Source organism: Hibiscus syriacus, unplaced genomic scaffold (assembly GCF_006381635.1).
Source record: "Hibiscus syriacus cultivar Baekdansim isolate YM2019G1 unplaced genomic scaffold, ASM638163v2 tig00110864_pilon, whole genome shotgun sequence".
NCBI classification, from domain to species: Eukaryota; Viridiplantae; Streptophyta; class Magnoliopsida; order Malvales; family Malvaceae; genus Hibiscus; species Hibiscus syriacus.
This window is the reverse complement of record NW_024062893.1, coordinates 2,659,276-2,678,201: the sequence shown is the minus strand read 5'-3', so window position 1 is coordinate 2,678,201 and position 18,926 is coordinate 2,659,276. Positions and strand designations below refer to the sequence as shown.

General features: G+C 35.1%; 1 pseudogene; it reads left to right on the top strand.

The window, feature by feature from the left end:
* Positions 1-3,252: 3,252 nt before the first annotated feature.
* On the top strand, positions 3,253-5,919 carry LOC120143818 (annotated as a pseudogene).
* Positions 5,920-18,926: the final 13,007 nt, after the last annotated feature.

Genomic DNA, 18,926 nt, shown 5'->3' with positions numbered 1-18,926 from the left:
AAATATCATGCCAAGATGTTCATCTTCTCCAACAAAGGACGTGAGATAGCTTCCAAGGTAAGAAAATATTTTATTTTAAATTTTTGACCTAATTTCTTGGGAATTCGAGTTATGCCGTGAAATAGGAAAGTGATCCACGCGAAAAACGCTATCATTTGGTACCAATATTTCTTTGTAATATTGCTAGATTTCAAAGATCCCAAATCTAAGGGTTTATGTTCATGACAAGGTTCATGAAATTGATGATGAATCTTGATGTTTTTGAGGTTGTGATTCATTTTCAAGCTTGATTGATAGTTAAAACATGTTCAATCTTCCTAGAAATAATTCTATAAAATTCGGCCAAATTACAAGTTGGAGAACTTTGTGTTCTAATGAGAGTTAATTAGGGATTTTATTGTAGAGATGTTATAAGGTTGATTGAAAGTTGATTTCATGATTGAATCGAATCAAAATTGAGTAAAATCATGAAAAACCTAGTTTTGGAACTTTAAACCATTAGGCCTTGGTCTTAAACGATGAGAAAAATTATGGAAAAATTATATAAGGTCTGGAAATGATGTAGGAAGTATTCTATAGGCCTTAGAAAAATTCAAGGGCCATTTTGTAATTTTTGAAAAGTTAGGGGTCCAATTCAACAATTTTGGAAATGTTGTGAATGGTTGTATAATTGTTTAATAGTTGATGTACTATATTGGAAAAATACTATTTTGGAATTGAAATGAGTGTTTAGATGTGAAATATGACTATTTTGGAAGTTTGAAAAGATTGGTGATTTAAGTACAACATTCACATAGTTGGTGTACTTAAATGTAATTATGCCTTTTTAAAAGAATTTGAATGGAAATAATTCCAATGCTGGAATTTTTGGTATTAAGAATCTAAGTGATAAAATGGTTAAGGACCATTTTGTGTAAATTGGAAAAGCTGGTGTAAATGTTAAAAGGAATTATTAAGTGTTAAATATTTGGTAGAAAATGAGTTTCGAGTATATTATGGAGTTGTTTTGGGATGTGTTTATGTTAGTACAATACTAACATATGTATCGTTATGAATTTGTGATTTTATACAGATCGTGATTGATTTGTGATCGAAGCAAGTCAAATATAAAAGGTTTATTGTGGATCATAATGAGGCACATATTTTGGATATATAAAGTGTCAAGGTGAGTGCAATATATGCATGACATTGTACATAGATGTTTTATACATCATCAGGAAGACTTGCGATAAGTCGACCTTGTTTATATCAGCATGATATTATGTCATTTTTATAACTTTGATATGACACTGATATGTCATAGTGTGAAATTATAATGCATTGATCATGAATAATGTGATATTTTACCATGAATGTTATTTCGGGTATGAACTGCCCAATGTTAAATATTGATAATATACTTTACCAAGAATGGATCGAATAAAATAGACTATATGCCCAAGTAAGTCATTGAGGGACAAGTGCGGGAAAGTGGATACAACCTTATGTATCATGTCCGGATTAACACTATATCGTAAGCTTAGTATAGGTGGTGGGCACGACCTTATGTGTCATATCTGGATTAGCACTATTGCGTAAGCTTAGTGCATGTTTAACACTACGGTGCATGTATTTTACTCGAATACCCAGGGTCCTAAGGGTTTTATATGGGGCTATTGTCTATGGGCTATGGTTTATGGTTTATTGGTTAATGAATGATAAATATACAAATAAGCTTACGAGCTTATGGAATAATGACAAGTATATTGGTAAAATAAACTTACGAGCTTATGGGATAAATGATAAGTATATTGGTAAAATAAGCTTACGAGCTTATGTGATAAATTGTAAGTATATTGGTAATATAAGCTTACGAGCTTATGGGATAAATGGTAAGTATATTGGTAAAATAAGCTTACGAGCTTATGGGATAAATGGTAAGTATATTGATAAGAAATTTTATATTATGTTGATCATGGTAAAATATTGGACATGCATGTAACGTGATCTTATGTCATTTGTTTATGATATTAAATTTCATGCATGAGTTGTATTGCACTGTTTATTATTTTAAATTGCCTCACTAAGTATATACTTAGCGTGTGATGATTTTCACGCGTAGATAAAAAGCCAATAATAGAGTAAACAGTACAAGGCACTCCGAGTTTCCAGGAATACACTACAATATTAGTAAGACATCCTATAATGGAATTTTGACTTTGTTATTGGCATGCAATTATTAATGTCCTTGTTGCTTTGTTGAGCTATTTTGAAAAATGGTTTGTAATGGTTAAACTAAATTATTTTACTCTGTTTCAATTTGGATAACATAAATCCATAATAATATATGTTTTAAATAGTATGTGATAAAATGATATGATATGATATTTTTATAATATCACTTACCATTTTAATAAAAGAAATTTTAAATCACTTTTGAATTGAAAAATGTTTTTAGAAATTCAGGTGATATCTATAATCTGTATAGGTATAATTATACGGGTTCTGGGTGTTACAGTCGTTAGGTCTCAAAATTCACGGGTCGGTTCGTCTCAACCCCAAGTCCAAATCTAGTGGTTGTTTCACCGGAAAATATCCCCAAATTCGTGAATATTGATTCAATTATTTTTGGCTTCCTCACTTTTAATCTTCTATTCGTGGACTTCGGAGCAAGTTTCGACAAAATGGAGGTCGGATTCGGACTCAAGGTGTCGAGGCAAATAAACACATGAAATTTCATATCGAACGATCACCATCTTCTGCGATTGACGGTAGCATCCGACCACCTTCTCTTTTTATTTTATAATTGAGTGAGCAAAATAAGAGCAAGAGTAAAGTTAGTGAGAAACGGTGTAATTTACCTTTTATATTTTCAATTATTTTATATTAAATAATAATATAAATGATAGGTCATCACAACGTTAGATAGTTAATGACAAAGTGAGCCAAATGATTCAATATATAATGTTTAGTGAGAAAATTAGAAAAATTCAAAGTAAAGTGAATAAAATAAGAAAGAGAATAAAGTTCAGTGAGGAACAATGTAATTTGCCCAAATTTAAATCTAATTTTTTTTATAATTTTATTTTCAAACAGAAGAACGGTTAAATTGTTCTAGAAGAATATCCAAAATCGCACGAGATAATTCCTACCGAAAAACCTTCCCATCTTTATTTTCTCGCTTCATAAGTCATAAAGCCTTTCTTTTCTTTTTCATTTCCTCTCTCTTACTCATGAGACTCTAAAGCTTAAAACCTTTCCAACCCCCCCGCCCCCCAAAATTTCCATATTCAAACCCAAATGGGAAAGTACATCAGGAAGGCCAAAACGGCAATGGAAGTTGCCGTAATGGACGTCTCCCGGTCTTCCTTTGGGAACCAGGGCCAAAACCCTTGCGCTTCAACGTCTACAGAAATCCTCCACTTCTCCGGCAAAGGCGGCTACATCACCTGTCCCGAGTCCCGGTGACGGCCCCTATCTCCAGCTACGAAGTCGTCGACTAGAAAAGCCGCCGGTTATATTGCGCCACCATGAGTCGAAGAGGCTGAAGCAGCAGGGGATTATGGAGGAGGGCTGTGGGGAAAACCCTTACCCTAATTCGAATTTCCGGGTCCGATTGGGTAAGGATGGCGACGTTCGGGGAGAAGAAATTGTTCAAGAGACAAATGAAAATGATAATATTATTATCATTATTAATAACGATGAGAGCAAGGATTTTGGTGGTATTGAAGCTTCCTTTGGAGAAAATGATTTGGACAGTGAAGCTAGAGAAAGGTTGCTTCTTTCTTAAAATCTCTCCTTTTTTTTACCTTTTAAGGAAAATGATAGAAATTTTATGGATTAACTCCTTAGTTCATTTTTGCTTTGTAAGTTAAAAGAAAAGTAGGAGCTTTTACTTCAACTGAGTTCTTGGGTTTTCTATTTTTTGAGGATCAAATATAAAATGTTTGGACTTATATATCATCATGCATCTTGAATCCTTTGGTTGAAAGAAGGGAATAAATCTCGCTTTTAACAGAGTTTTACCATCGGTTGTTGGAGTAATTCCAGGCTCTTTTGTTGAATTTTGACAAATAAGAAAAACCCATTTTACATTAGGATTCAAATTTTAGTTTTTGGCTGTTCCTTTTCTTGGAATTTTTTTTATTGTTTTCTTTTTCACGTGGAGCTTTTTGGTTTTTATGCTTATGTTGCTGACCCGACTTGATAAAAATTGTTAGGAATTAAACTCATTTTCTGCTTAATCAGTCAAGCTTATGTACTTTATAATTGTCACTAGCAGAAGTTAAGTATTGTTAATTGTTTGAACATTTGGTTATTTCTTGATTTTAGTCTTTTATTGGGGAAAACAAGCACCTTATAATGACGGAGACCATTGTTTCTGAATTTCTGAAACAAAACTATGTTACCATTCTTCCGTAGCCATTAATAACTTCCTCTGTTTTCATGTGTGGTCCAACCTTTTCTTTGTTTCCCCCCGTTAAATTTGGTGGTTCTATTCTTTTAAAACATGGGTTTGTCTTATTAGTTGTTCATATATATATATATGTCATGCACTCTAGCGTCTGCTGTTTAGGCTTGTCTGTTGATGCATTATTCTAATGGAAAGAAATAGAACACTTTGTTTTCCACATGGTGGATGCTGCGACTTTTTCCAGATAAAAAATTTACTACACCATTCTGTGTGGTTTTTTTCCCTTCCTTTTTCTTGGTGATTTTAACGTGCTTTGAGCATGGCCTATTCTGGAAATAGTTATTTAGTTAGGGGATCAAATTATCTCAAAATCTGTGTCTGTTGATTTGTTCTACACTCAAAGAGGGTTCTGTCAGCTCAAATTTTCCTTTGTAGAAATAATTGTATGACACCTTTTTATGGTTTTATTTGTGTATATTGATTATTGGATTCTATATCTTTTTGAGACTTGTTTGCTGGAATATTTGAGCTTGAAGCAGGATCTAAAGCTAAATGATAACGAGGGAAACCTTTCATTTATTTCCCCCTTTATTTTAGGAACCTTTTTTGTTGAACATTGATTAAAAAATAAAATTTCTTTTTTGTTTTACACTGACGAGTACTTGTGCTCGGGTATTTTCAGTTGTTATGCCTCCAATGATAGGCACTATCGGGTTCTATGTTACTCCGATTGGGTGTTAGTGCTGCATATAGGTGTGTGTCTGAAATGAGTTTGGTCGGATGTTTCCTAGTTTTTCCTTGTATTTGGAGGATACTTGGAGGTCATATTCCATACCAGTATTTCAGATAGGTATTTCAAGAAAAATAAAGCGTCCCAGTGACGTGGTCCTGTTTTTCCATTCGATGTTGCTTTGGGTGTCGCCCATATGCATATACCCATATTTGACATGCACAAGTTTGAGTAGCAAAGTTTTCATTAACTAATATAGCGTTAGTTTCTGTGCAGGGGCACTAGGGAATCAACTCCTTGCAACTTGATAAGGGACCCAGAGAGTATAAGAACCTCTGGTTCTTCTACTACTAGGCCTACCAGCTCAACAGAGGCTAACCAGAGAGTACATAATTCAATGCGTGGACATCACCCGACGGTACATGAAATGGATGAGTTCTTTTCAATTGCAGAAGAAGAGCAACAAAGACAGTTCATTCAGAAGTAAACACCACTTTTTTTTGTACCTCTTTGTTAATACTGTGGTTAAGATCTGATGAAAGATGTGGGTTTATTTTCAGGTACAACTTTGATCCCGTTAACGATAAGCCACTCCCAGGGCGTTATGAATGGGAGAAATTGAACCTGTAGATGGCATAGCTGTTGCATAGGACTTATTTTCCTGCCAATTCTCACATTATTTCAAAGTTAGGCTACTTTCAACAAGCAGGAATTAGTCTTTTAGCTGTAAAGGTGATGGTGTTAGTTTCCATTTTCCATCACCAGTAATTCACTTGTAAAGAAAGAATTAGGACTTAGAAAAAACATGTAGACTAATGGCCTGTAACATAACGGAGGTGTAATCACCATTTTTAACCCCGACCCAAATAAAATAATAATAATTATTATTATTATTATTATAACAAATAAATAAAATATTATTTTTAAATATTTATTTACAAACCCAATACCCAACACCCAAAATTGGGCCAATTACAAACCTAAAACTTGGACCCAAACTAAAAAATCCCTAGCCCAATACCTAACAACCTAACTAACCCTAACCTTAATATCTTCCATTACCAAGATGGTTCCCACAGTCGTTGACCAAACTCGTCCCATGTCTAGTCGATCGTCGGAGCCACCAAGCCAAGCCGGATTAGATCTCAACCAAATCCAAGGCATTTAATGCCTCACTAATCGAGCAAGGCAACCATACCTTCCTTGCCACTAATACCCATCATCAATAGCCATACACAGTAATTGTTAGAAGCAAGTAGGATTAGGTTTCTTTTTTTATTAAAAAACTCTCTATAAACTGGGTATAAATTTCAAAAATCAATTTGTAAAAGAGAGGCTACCTTATTTTTTATTTGGAATATAAAAGCAAAAATCTTCAAGGTAAAAAAAACGTTTCTTTTCTTCTTATTTTCTTAGTAACCTTCCGAATAAAAAGAGAGGAAAAGGAAGTCGAAAGGTTTACTTGAGAGGGTACTCGAAATGAGTGTTTGGTGAGTAGATCGAAGTGTTTGGTGGGTTTTGGATTCGGTTTTGGGTGATGTTGAGGTCGTTGGAAAATGGGAAGCCAAAACGTTGAGGTTTTTTTTTTTTTTTTGGTATTTAGGAGCATTATTCGGTGAATTTGACCCTAGATCGAGGTTTAAAAGAGTGAAATAAAGTATATAGGGTTATTCGGGGTTCGATTTAGGAACTCTGTCCATCGTGGGTGGTGGTCGGAGCGGCAGTCGAGACAGAGGCAGTGGGTTTGATGAGGTCAAGAGAGAGAGTTGGGAGAGTTTTTTTGATTTTTTTGGTGAAATAGGTTAAAAATAAAAAAGAGGAAATGTTTTTATTGAAGAAGTTTAGGGGGAAATCATGCTTAATTCCCCCTAAAATTGTAGTTTTTTGCATTTTGGTCACCTACGAGGACCATATTTGTTATTTACCCCTTTTTATATTGCACCAATTTCCTTTTTTTCCCTTTTTTTAATGTATGTTATGTATTGTTGGTATATTTGCGTTCATGTCCCCTTCGTTTTAGCGAGTTTTTGCATTTAGGTCACTAATATATTTCTTTCAATTTGTTTTAATTTAATTATGCAATTCTTATTTTATTTTAATTCGATCCATTTTAATTTACATGCTTAATCCCTATAATTTAATGCTAATTCAATTTAAATAATTTTGTTTATTTATTTCTTAAATTTAATATTTCTTATTTGAAGAGTAAGGCTAGTGTTTTTTAGTTGGTTCATTTTATGTTTCTTTACTTTCATGTAAATTGGTACAATTAATTGGTATTTCTAGTTTTAATTAGCTTTTTTTAGAAATCGTCTTTAGATTAGGATCTTCTAATATATAATTTGAATTAGCAATTAGGGTTTTACTTTAGTTTAATTAAGGAGTAATTTGATTTAAGTTTTTGCATAAAATACCCAATTACTCGAGTCTATTGTTTAAATCCCCAAATTATTAATCATTAAATAATTTTAAAGCTTACCTAGACTAATCCCTTAATTTTTAATAGTTAATTAGTACAATTATTAGAGCCTTTATTTATTGATTAGTCCTTAAACTTTATATATTATAGATTTAGACCTTCTACTTTGGTTTTTTACATTTAGGTCTCTGGACTTTAGTTTCCTTACATTTTAGTCCTTAAACTTTTAATTAGAACTTTAAATTAACATAATTAAATAGGTTATTAATTAGAGCCTCCACTTTAGGTTAGATTTCAATCTAGTCCCTTTAATTTAAAGAATAATCTGAGTTGACCCTCGCCTAAATGCTCAAGGGACCATATCGATTAATAACTGGTAAAATCAAGTATGACTAATATTAAAGCCTATATTTTTAGGCTTAGGCCTCTAGGTTCTTTAATTTTCATAATCTGACACTTTAAGATAAAGAAAACCTTAATCTACCCTTAATTTAATTAGGGTTAATAAGAAATTGCTTGATTGCATCATATTTTAAAATCTAAGGCAATGTTCACTTATTAGGGAGTCAATAGTATATCTCCCGCAAGTATGCTCAGGGGTGACTACTAGTGATTCCTGAAATAGTTCGACATCTTTTTCAAGACCGCATTATGATTTCTAAAATATTGAGGCAACGTCTGGTTATTGGGAAGAATAGCTGATCTCACGCATTCATGCTAGGGGCGAATGCTATTGGCTTTAATAAACGAATACCCTTTTTAACTTTGCATCCGTAATGATTTTTGATCAAATAAAGTTCGAACTCAAAATTTCCAATTTTAAATAGAGGGTAATAGACTAGGTAACGATTTTTGGGCGCCATGAGGGGTGTTAATCCTTCCTTAAGCGTAACTGACTCCCGAACCCATTTTTTGGTTTTTGTAGACCCTAAACTTAATATTTTAATTAAAAAATAATATGTTTTATTAAAATTACCTAGTTTTTTATGGTGTCCCGATCGCACTTTAAATGATTGGTGGCAACTCCACATTTCAAAATATTTTCAAAGAAAACCCCCTAAGTCGTACTGGTTTTATCCTCCTACCCGGGAAAAAAACGGTGACGACAGATTGACAACTCTGTTGGGGATATTTTGTTTTCCAAAACAACTTGAGAGTCGAGCCATGAGTTGGTTACCCTATATTTGGAATTCTGGAAATTATGAGTTCGATGTGATTTAATTTACAAATCATTATGTTATTTCAAAAAAAAGATTTTTTCTCGTTAATGCTTACACTTTTGTGAATTTATTTAGGATCGTTGCATATCATAGCTCTAAAACCGAGCTCAATCCCGGTTTACCTAAGTAGGGGGAAACGTCACACCTCATAGGGAGCATTGGGCTTCCTCATGTGGGTTTGACAAAATACATCTGGAAAGCGTCCTAAGTTGTTTGTCCGTGTATCAGTTCTGAGACATGCTTTTAGTAGCGTGACCCCCTTAAGTCGAATCTGATTCGCAAATCTGTAATGGGCCAGAATTGGAGTCAATCTTAGCAGGTTGTAAAGATGGCTTGGGAATCGTCCTAGAACCAAGCCTCATCTAGAGAATTTAGTAGACCTACCCCGCTAGAGCCATAAGGAAAACCTAAGAGAATTAGAACCCATACGATTAGGGTTTTAATTTCCTTTGTGTGTTTTATGTTCGTAACTAGCATTCGAATTCTTTGAATTAATTTAACTTTACTAATTAGAATTTATTATTTTTTGAATTCTTTGAATTAATTGAACGTTACTAATTTATCTCTTTTGCCTCTTATTTGCATGTTATTCCCATTCTCATTTCATAACATTACATAGAGGATATTGATTCTTGAATCATCGGTTTACTGTCAAAAGGGTTTGAGGCAACAATGCCTTACGATAGGACCGAGAATGTGATAAATGCTCATACTTGGTAAGAGTATGGATAATTGCGGTTTGAAGATGGTTTGTAGCTGGTGAAGAATTTGTGATGCCAGAGAGGGTTATTAATAGCGTCAAACTAGCACATTGGGCGGAGTTGTCAAGAATCTGGGCTAGTTGGGAAGAGACTGAGAAAATAATGTCCAGGGAAGTCTATGGAGATGTAGTAGAGTTACTAAGAGTACCGATTGACACAATTTTCGTTTGAGATTTGGTTGAATGCTGGAATCCCACGTATAATTGCTTCACCTTTGGCAAAGTAGACATGACCTCTACCCTCGAAAAGTATACCGCTCTGCTGGACATACCAAACGTAAAAAGGTATTTACTTTACACTAAGGCAATTTGACCCAAAGAATTTATAACCGAGATGGTCACTTTAACTGGGAAGACAAAAGAATGAGTCGAAGAGTATATTCAGAGTAATGGGATCTCATGGGCTCAACTGAAAGGTTTGATCTATGAGCAAGCATCGTTCAAGAAAAGGAAAGATTAATTTGCACTCGCAGTATATGGTTTGGTAGTTTTCCCAAGAAAGAAAGATCACTTCGATATTTCCATAATAGATTTTGTCGAAGTCGTTTCTAGGAAAACAAATCCCGTACCAACCATCCTAGCAGAAACATTCACATCTTTAAACAAGTGTAGGTGATCAGGTGGTGGTCAGTTTAATGGTTGTGCATATCTCTTGATAATATAGTGGTGGAGCCATTCTTGGATAGTTGAAAGGGGTTGGGCCCGAAAACATCAGTCATATTTCTCTTCATTGGTAGACTTCCTTGACAAATGTAAGATTTTAGAACCTCAAAAAAGGAAAAACTAAATTGAGGCTCCACAAAATATGAAAAATACCGAAGTAGTCTAGAAAGCGTATTGGTTGCCCAAAAAACATGTTGTACAAATGCGACAATAACAATTGTGTTATGTTACATGGATTATAGGGAGAAATTGACTACACTCCTTTGATGGTACTTCGACAATTTAATGCCTGACAGTTCATACCAGCTACTTGTGGACTGAAAGGAATAAAGTTTCCTTTTCTACCTCGTATTATAGAGACCAAATCTCAGAGATATATAATGCTTTGCAAAAGACATGTTTCATGAATTTCAAGATGATAGAACCAACATTCACGTCGGCCTATAAGGTTTGGAGGATAGGGAGAATCAACGATAACACCCCAAGACCAATGATTAAGAAGGCTCTCGACTGAAGCAGGGATATTAAGAGAATAAATCAGGATGATGAATCAGGATAGAGAGAAAGACAAAAAAAGTTTCTCAGATGAGAAAACGATGTGGGAACTCGAGCTAGTGAAGTGAGATGGGGTTATAAAATAGTTAACCAAAGAAAAGGAAAGAATCTAAGAGAATTTCGATGCCATAGACCGAGACTTCAGAGACTTAGAAAAGAATATGAAGGCCAAGAGTTTACATCATGCTACTAAGGCCTTGAAAATAAAGTTATATGGAGTAGAAAGAAGTGCGAGAAGAAGCAATGACGAAAAGAAGCGAGCTATACAACAGGACCAGAGGTTAAGGGAACAAATAGATGAGGCCCATAAAGAGTTAGAATAGAGGCTAACACAAATTGAACAACTTGAATCAAAATTAATTAGTTGGAGGAGGCTTTTCAGAATCCCTACAACAACAATGACATTTTTCTTTGAAGGGAGAATGAGACCTTGAAGAAAAGAATAACTGAGTTGGAAGGAAGTGAGCTGATTTACTCATCAGCCCGAGAAATGACTAGGCAAGAAAATGAAGCATTGAAGACTAAGATTGCTGAGTTGGAGGCTATAGTGCAAAGATGCAATGAACGAATCCAACAGCTTGAAGGAAGTCGACCTTTAACTAATCAAGAGCTTAGAACTGCACTGTGCCAAGCTAATGATACTATTCAGATATAGCATGAAGCGATAGAGAAGGCAGAGAATCATGCTAGTCAGGTTGATCAACAAGTATTTGAGTTGTCTGAAGAAGCTATTGCCCTGAGAGTCTTTGTGGTTCTAGAATCTGAAGAAGAGAGACATATTATTGAGATGACGGTAGGGCTCGAGAAGTTAGGAGATAGGGCTATATATTATATGTAGTTCTCTGTTGATGTATTTTTTCAATAAGTACTTAGGAATTGTGTGTCGTTGAGAAATATTAAAATGAATTGGTTATTCTGGAATCAATATCTTTTGCACTATCATTTTCATAATCTTTAAGTCTTAATGCATGACATTCTAATATTCAATCATTTAATAAGACACCAAATAATAAAATATAATTTCCAATCATTTGTAGTGATCTTGCCTTCACCTCATACCCCTAAGGTACTCGTAAGTCGACCAAGAAAATGGAAGAGAGAATAGCCCGAATTGAGCAAGATCAATGAGACACGCAAGAAGAAATAAGAGAAAGGCTGAATAAAACCGAAGCAGACATGGCAACTTCACAGCTCGACTTACTAAAGAAGATTGATGATATATTCAAAGAGTATTCGACTGTTGGAAAGGCCACTGTTGACCATCCAACATCGTCCAATCAGGATCCCTTACACCCACCAGGTTTTGGCCTTGATCCATTTCATCCAGCAGGCTACATGTCTGACCCTCAACACCCATCAGGTTTTATACCAGATTCCTCCTATCCTCCAAGTTTTACACATGTGCATGTTTCCGTTCGTTCCCTAGCTTCACATGAGACTCAACTTGGAGTCTATATGGCTAACCAACAACACCACACAGAGCCTTCATTCCAGTGAACTACCCATCTACGGCTAGAGAAAGACCAGTCGAATCAGGTGTAGAAGAGTTACGACTCGACTTTAATCAATTGACCGAAAAAGAGAAAATATATAGTGAGCTCACTCAGCAACTTAAGAATCTAGAGGAAAGGGTAAGGTCGGTAGAGGTAATTGAGCTATTTTATGAAATGGATGCTAGTGAACTAAGCCTAGTCCCTGATCTTATCCTCCCACCAAAGTTCAAGGTGTCAGACTTCTAAAAATATGACGGGATCACCTGTCAATTTACTCACCTCACCATGTATTGTAGGAAGATGGTTTGCTATACTGAAAATGAGAAACTATTGATACATTGTTTCCAGTATAACTTGACTGGATCGGTTGCAAAGTGGTATAACAAGCTAATAAAATCCCACATCAAATCATGGAGAGATTTAACCAAAGCATTTTTAGAGCAGTACTTCCATGTCACCAATTTGGTCCCTGACTGATGGACTCTGCAGAATATGGAAAAGCGATATACTGAAACTTTCAGGCAATACGCTTAGATGTGGCATGATGTAGCCACCCAAGTACAACCCCTACTACTTGAGAAGAAAGCCACTGTTATCTTCTTGAACACCTTGAAGGCTCCGTATCTCAAACATATGTTAGGAAATGCCACCAAGAATTTTGCTGATCTGGTCATTTCGGGTGAATTAATTGAAAATGCAATAAAATTTGTAGGATCAAGGGTGGAAAAGGGTCTAAGAATATCAATTTTAAAAAGAAAGAGAATGAGGTAAATAATACAAACACTTACAAAAAAATGCCACGGCTAATGTTACAATTACCGAGCCTAGGGCAGAGAAAACCAACATTCAATGAGAATAGAGGGTCGAGGAAAGAGGCTACGATGATAATCTACTCACCTGTGCCAGTACCATATTCTGAAATATATGCCTCACTGCTGAAAGAAGATGTGGTACGCCCCTATAAGTTGACTCCACTCCAGCTATCATACCTTCTTCGGTATAATGGTAATGCCCACTACGAGTATCACTCAAGGATTGATGGCCATGGTATTGAGAATTGTCTGGCATTTAAGAAGATCATCCAAAATTTTATCAATACAGGAGGCCTAGAATTCAAAGAACCAACTACAAGCACTCATCATCTGCCTAATCATGGGGGCAATGAGTAAATATGATTGACTAAAAGGACAATAGAAGGTTGAAGAAAGATTTGTCATAAATCAATTATCCTCTTAGCTGGGTGTTCGAACAACTATGTAAAGTAGGGATGATCAAGGGTAATCTCGGGCCGAAGGTTATTGGATGTGAATCGTATTGTGATTATCACCAAGAAAAGGGTCATGACATTCAACGTTGCCATGAATTTAGAGAATTATTACAGAAGATGATGAACAATGGCGAAGTAGAATTCTTTGATCAAGAGGAGTGTAAAAGAAAGATGGATGTTTGTATGATCGATAGCTCTAACAAGATGCAAGAAATAAGAAAACATGTGATCATCACGATCATGCCTAGAAGCGAGAGCTCATCGTCAATAACTCCTAAAATAGTGATTACGACTCTGTCTCCTTTCCCATTTAAGGACACATGACATATTCCTTGGAATTATGCTGCAAATGTGTCCCTGCCAGGAAGGTCGAGACCCTCTAGGAAAATAGAGGAGAAGAAGCCAATCACTGAAGAGGTGAGTGAAGTATGCCACTTTAATAGGAGTATGAGAAGGTACTCACCCGAGATGTCTACAGAGGAAGACAAGGTAAAAACCAAAGCCAAGGCAGTATCAGTGCTGAAAATCTTTAACAAGGATACCTCCACCAATAATTAATGATCCAGTGATTGGGGCTTAGGCTCGTGAATTCCTGAGGTTCCTAAAGCATAGTAAATACAATGTAGTAGAGCAACTTCACAAAAAGCTTGTCAAAATCTCAAAATTAGATTTGTTAATGAATTTAGAGGTACATCATAACGCCTTGTTGAAAGTGCTAAACCATACATTTTCCTGAATGACATATTAATAGATAAGTTACACCGAATCGTGAGATATATAGTTGTAGACAATTACATCACATTCATTGATGATGAGATCCCGGAAGGTAGGAAAAATGGGCATACCTTTGCTGATTGGACCTACTATCTATAACATTAACTTTGTTGTAATGGACATCCACCCGACCTACAACTGCTTATTCGGAAGAACCTTGATCCATTATGCAGGAGCATTCCTTTCATTCTACACCAGAAGTTAAAATTCATGATTGATGGAAAGTTGGTCAACATCGGGGCTACAAAAGAAATCATGGCTTTATTAATGACTAATGCCTCATACATTGATGTCAAGGATGATGCGTTGGAATGCTCTTTCAGGGACTTAGATTTCATCAATGTAACATATATTATCGAATGAAGTAAAATTCCAAGCCCTAAGTTATCTGATTATACCAAGATAGTGGTGAGACAAACTTTGAGAAGAGTGGCAAAGATTGGAAAAGAACTGGATATGAATCTATATGGAAGGGTACAACTCATCGCCATTTAATAGAAGAGAGATCGTTTTGTGCTCAGATTCAAGCCCACATTCCAACAGCGTGGCCAGAAAATGAGAAAGAGGGATGAAACAAGAATGACCAAAATAAAAGGTGAAGATATCCCTCGAGAATGTATGTCATTTCTCTTTCAAATTCGGATGAATGTATGATATGAAGAAACAACTGACCAATGCTATCAAGATTGTGGAGCTGATGAAGGAACATAATATGATGGGAGATGCTTTAGAACAATTGTTTGTTAATGTGATTACCGAGGGAAACCAGCTTGGAAATTTTTTAGCTGGAATCCGTCATTGCTTCCCTGGTGAAAAACTCAACAACTGGACTGCAAAGGACCTCCCTGTAGTTTTTAGGTCTGATCAATGAAAGATGATTTTCTTATTTCTCAAATGACAATCATTTTCATTATTCGCATTTTTGCACCATGTTCTTTACACCACAACCTTTGCACCATATAAAGATAACATATAAAGAACCTAAGAAAACTCTTCTGAAGGATGAGAAAGTACCAATTAAAGCTCAATCCAGCCAAATGCACATTCGGGGTAAAACCAGGGAAATTATTAGGATTCATGGTGAGTCAGAAAGGAATCGATATTGATCTAGACAAAGTCAAGATGATTCAAGATCTTCTAGCACTTCGTACGTAGAAAGAAGTTCGAGGTTTTCTTGGAAGACTAAATTATACATCTCGATTCATTTATCAACTGATCGATAAATGTGATCCAGTGTTTAGATTGCCCAAGAAGATTAACCCTGAGGTTTGGAATGATGAATACCAAGAGACTTTGGAGATTATCAAGAAATACATGTCCTATGCTCTAATCCTAGCAGCACCAGTACCTGGCAGGCCGTTAATTCTCTATAAATAGTTTTGGAGAATTGAATGGGGTTTATGTTAGGGCAACATGATGAATCAGGAAAAAATGAGAGAGCTATTTATTACATGAGCAAGAAATTCATCGATTACGAGACACAATATCCACCGATTCAAAAGTTATGTTGTGCTTTAGTTTGGGCAACACGAGTATTCAGGCAATACATGTTATACCACACTACGTGGTTAATATTGTAACACCCCTAACCCGTACCCGACCTGGATACAAATCTGAGGTGTCACATTAACTTTTCAAATCATATTTTATTAGCAAATAAGTAAAATTTAAACTTTCATTCATAATAAAAGAAATAAAACCCTTTAATTTTAAGTATTTATTAGAACCCACCTTCATACTTAAATAAAATCTTTAATAATTTATATAAATACAAAAATATGAGTTTACAAAAGTAGATCAAAGTATTTCAAATTAAATGTATAGTACATGCCAACAATTTACAATTTACAAGAACATATATTCAATTTATCTTGATCTGATCTCCACGGGAGTATGCTATCCACAACAACCTTCAACCTTCAGTTTTCTTCAAACCTACGCATGAGGAAATCACACGCTAAGGCAATGACTTAATGTGGCAATTACGAGCGACTAAAATTATATAATCAAAATCTTTATTTATTTCATAGAAACATTTCATAAGGAATTTTCCATAACAAGAATGTATACTTTTATATATTATTTATTTTATATAACTTTGTTTTCAATGCCCAAGGTACACTACTGAGAACTCTAGGTATTTGAGTACATTGAGGTTATGCACTAATGTTGTCACCACAGCTCGCATAATTTGCACTGAAGTGCCACATAATTGTCCTAAAGGACCACATAGGTTTGTCTCGAAGGACCACATAGGTTTGTCCCGAAGGACCACTTAATTTTGCCCCAAGGACCACATAGAACCCTCAACTCCTGGCATGCCAACTATACCTTGGGCTTTTAACCACATAATTATTTGTCATTCATTATTCGAAGTATTTCTTATTCACATGGGCACTTTCACATTGAGTGTTTTCGTATACACACGTTAACATGTCACATTTTCATAATCATATACACATAATCATCAACATAGCTTACATAATATAAATTGAATAAAACATTGTAAAAAATATAACATAAAAGAAATTGGAAGGTTTTTGACCAAAAACACTGAGGTTGGCTTATCGCAAGTCTTCATCAATTCTAATGCAAAACCAAGATGTTGCACTCACCTTTGCCTCACTGAAGTCCTAAACGAAGTCCTTAATGTTTTTGATCAATAATCTATAACATCGAAGTGTCCAAAATTTGACTTTGATCAACTTCTACACAAGAACAATCGAGAATGGATATTGGAATTTGAATCGTTTATAACCAATCATAATAACTAAAGCTAAAAGAAATATTTAATTTATCATTTAATGCTCAATAGTATCGGTACTTCCACTACTGTACCGATACTTCCCTTTTATGGTATTGATACCCCCTTCGGTACTGATACCATTTCGACATTCTTGAATTCCAACTTGAAAAATGGTATCGATACCTTACTCTTGGTATCAATACTCCCCTTTAAGTATCGTTACCTTCTTCAATCAGTACTGATAATGATCCTTGAATTCCAATTGATTTAGCCTTGAAGTATCGGTACTGTTCTTCCAGTACCGATACACTTGCCCAGAATTTACCATTTCCATTTCGAAAATCAACCAGAACTTACCTAATTCTTCTACTTTTATCCCCCTTTACGCCTTTAAACTCAACTTCATATATTACAACTTATTTTTCTCCATTCACTGCCCCCAAACATACTAATTCTCACTAGAACACTTACATCCCAAAATCATACCATAATTTCAAACATGTTTTTAATCATATATAATCCTCCTAACTCTTTAGTTAGATCATTGCCAAGTCAAATTTATCAATAAGACTCAAAAAACTACACAATATCAACAACTCATTTAAAATACATTTTACAAATTCATTTCTAATTCACTCCTCTTATTTCTTTAATCCCTTACAAGCTTTCCTTAAGCTTATATAACACCCAAGCTTTCAACACCAACCTAAAAATTGAAGGAACCAACAAAGAACATAAACTTACCTTTAAAGTGGAGCTCACGGGCACGAGGAAGAAGACAAGGAATGGTTCCAGACTTTTCCCTTATCTACGTGCTTATCCATTAAGAAAGGGGATAAAAATATCCTTCAATGTGAAAAGAACATAATGTCATTTCTACTAATCCAAATTTGATATCAAACCTTACAAAATTACCACAATATCCTTGAACTTTCAAGTTATTCTAATTAAACCACTATGATTGGAAATTCTTACATTTTGGTCACTGACTTGATGATTGAGGTGTTACAAATCTCCCCCTTAAGAAAATTCGTCCTCAAATTTTCATTTCCCAAAAAGGTGGGGATATTGTTTCCTCATATCTTCTTCACGTTCCCAAGTAGCTTCTTCTACTTTATGGTTTCTCTAGAGAACTTTAACTAACGAGATCATTTTGTTCCTTAGCTGCTTGATTTCATACGCTAGAATTTGTATCAGTTCTTCCTCGTAGGTCAGATTAGATTGAACTTCTATCTCATAAGAAGTTATAATGTGCGCATGATCTGATCGATATCCCCAAAGCATAGACAAATGAAAGACATTGTGGATCTTTTCTATTTCTGGTGGCAACACTAATTGATATGCCACTGGTCCAACTCTTTTCAGAACTTCATATGGTCCAATGAACCTAGGACCGAGTTTTCGTTTACTCCGAAAATGAAGTACTTTCTTCCAAGGTGATACTTTTAGGAAAACCTTGTTACCTACTTGAAATTCAATTTCTTTCCTCTTCAAATCCGCGTATGACTTTTGTCTGTCTGATGCCACTTTAAGATTGTGCTGGATTACCTGAACTTTTTCTTCAACTTCTTTAATTAAGTCTGGGCCATGAACTTCCCGATCTTTTAATTCATACCAATTAAGAGGCTCATGCACTTCCTTCCATACAATGCTTCATACGGTTTCATTTTAATATTATATTGATAACTGTTATTATATGCAAATTCCGCAAGCGGCAAATTTTTTTCCCACGATCCAGAAAAATCAATCACGCACGTTCTGAACATATCTTCAGAATCTGAAATATTCGTTGTGATTGGCCATCAATTTGAGAATGAAAAGCAATACTAAAATTCAATCGGACACCCAAAGCTCCTTGCAAAGACTTCCAAAATTTTAAAGTAAATCTGGAGTCTCTATCAGAAAC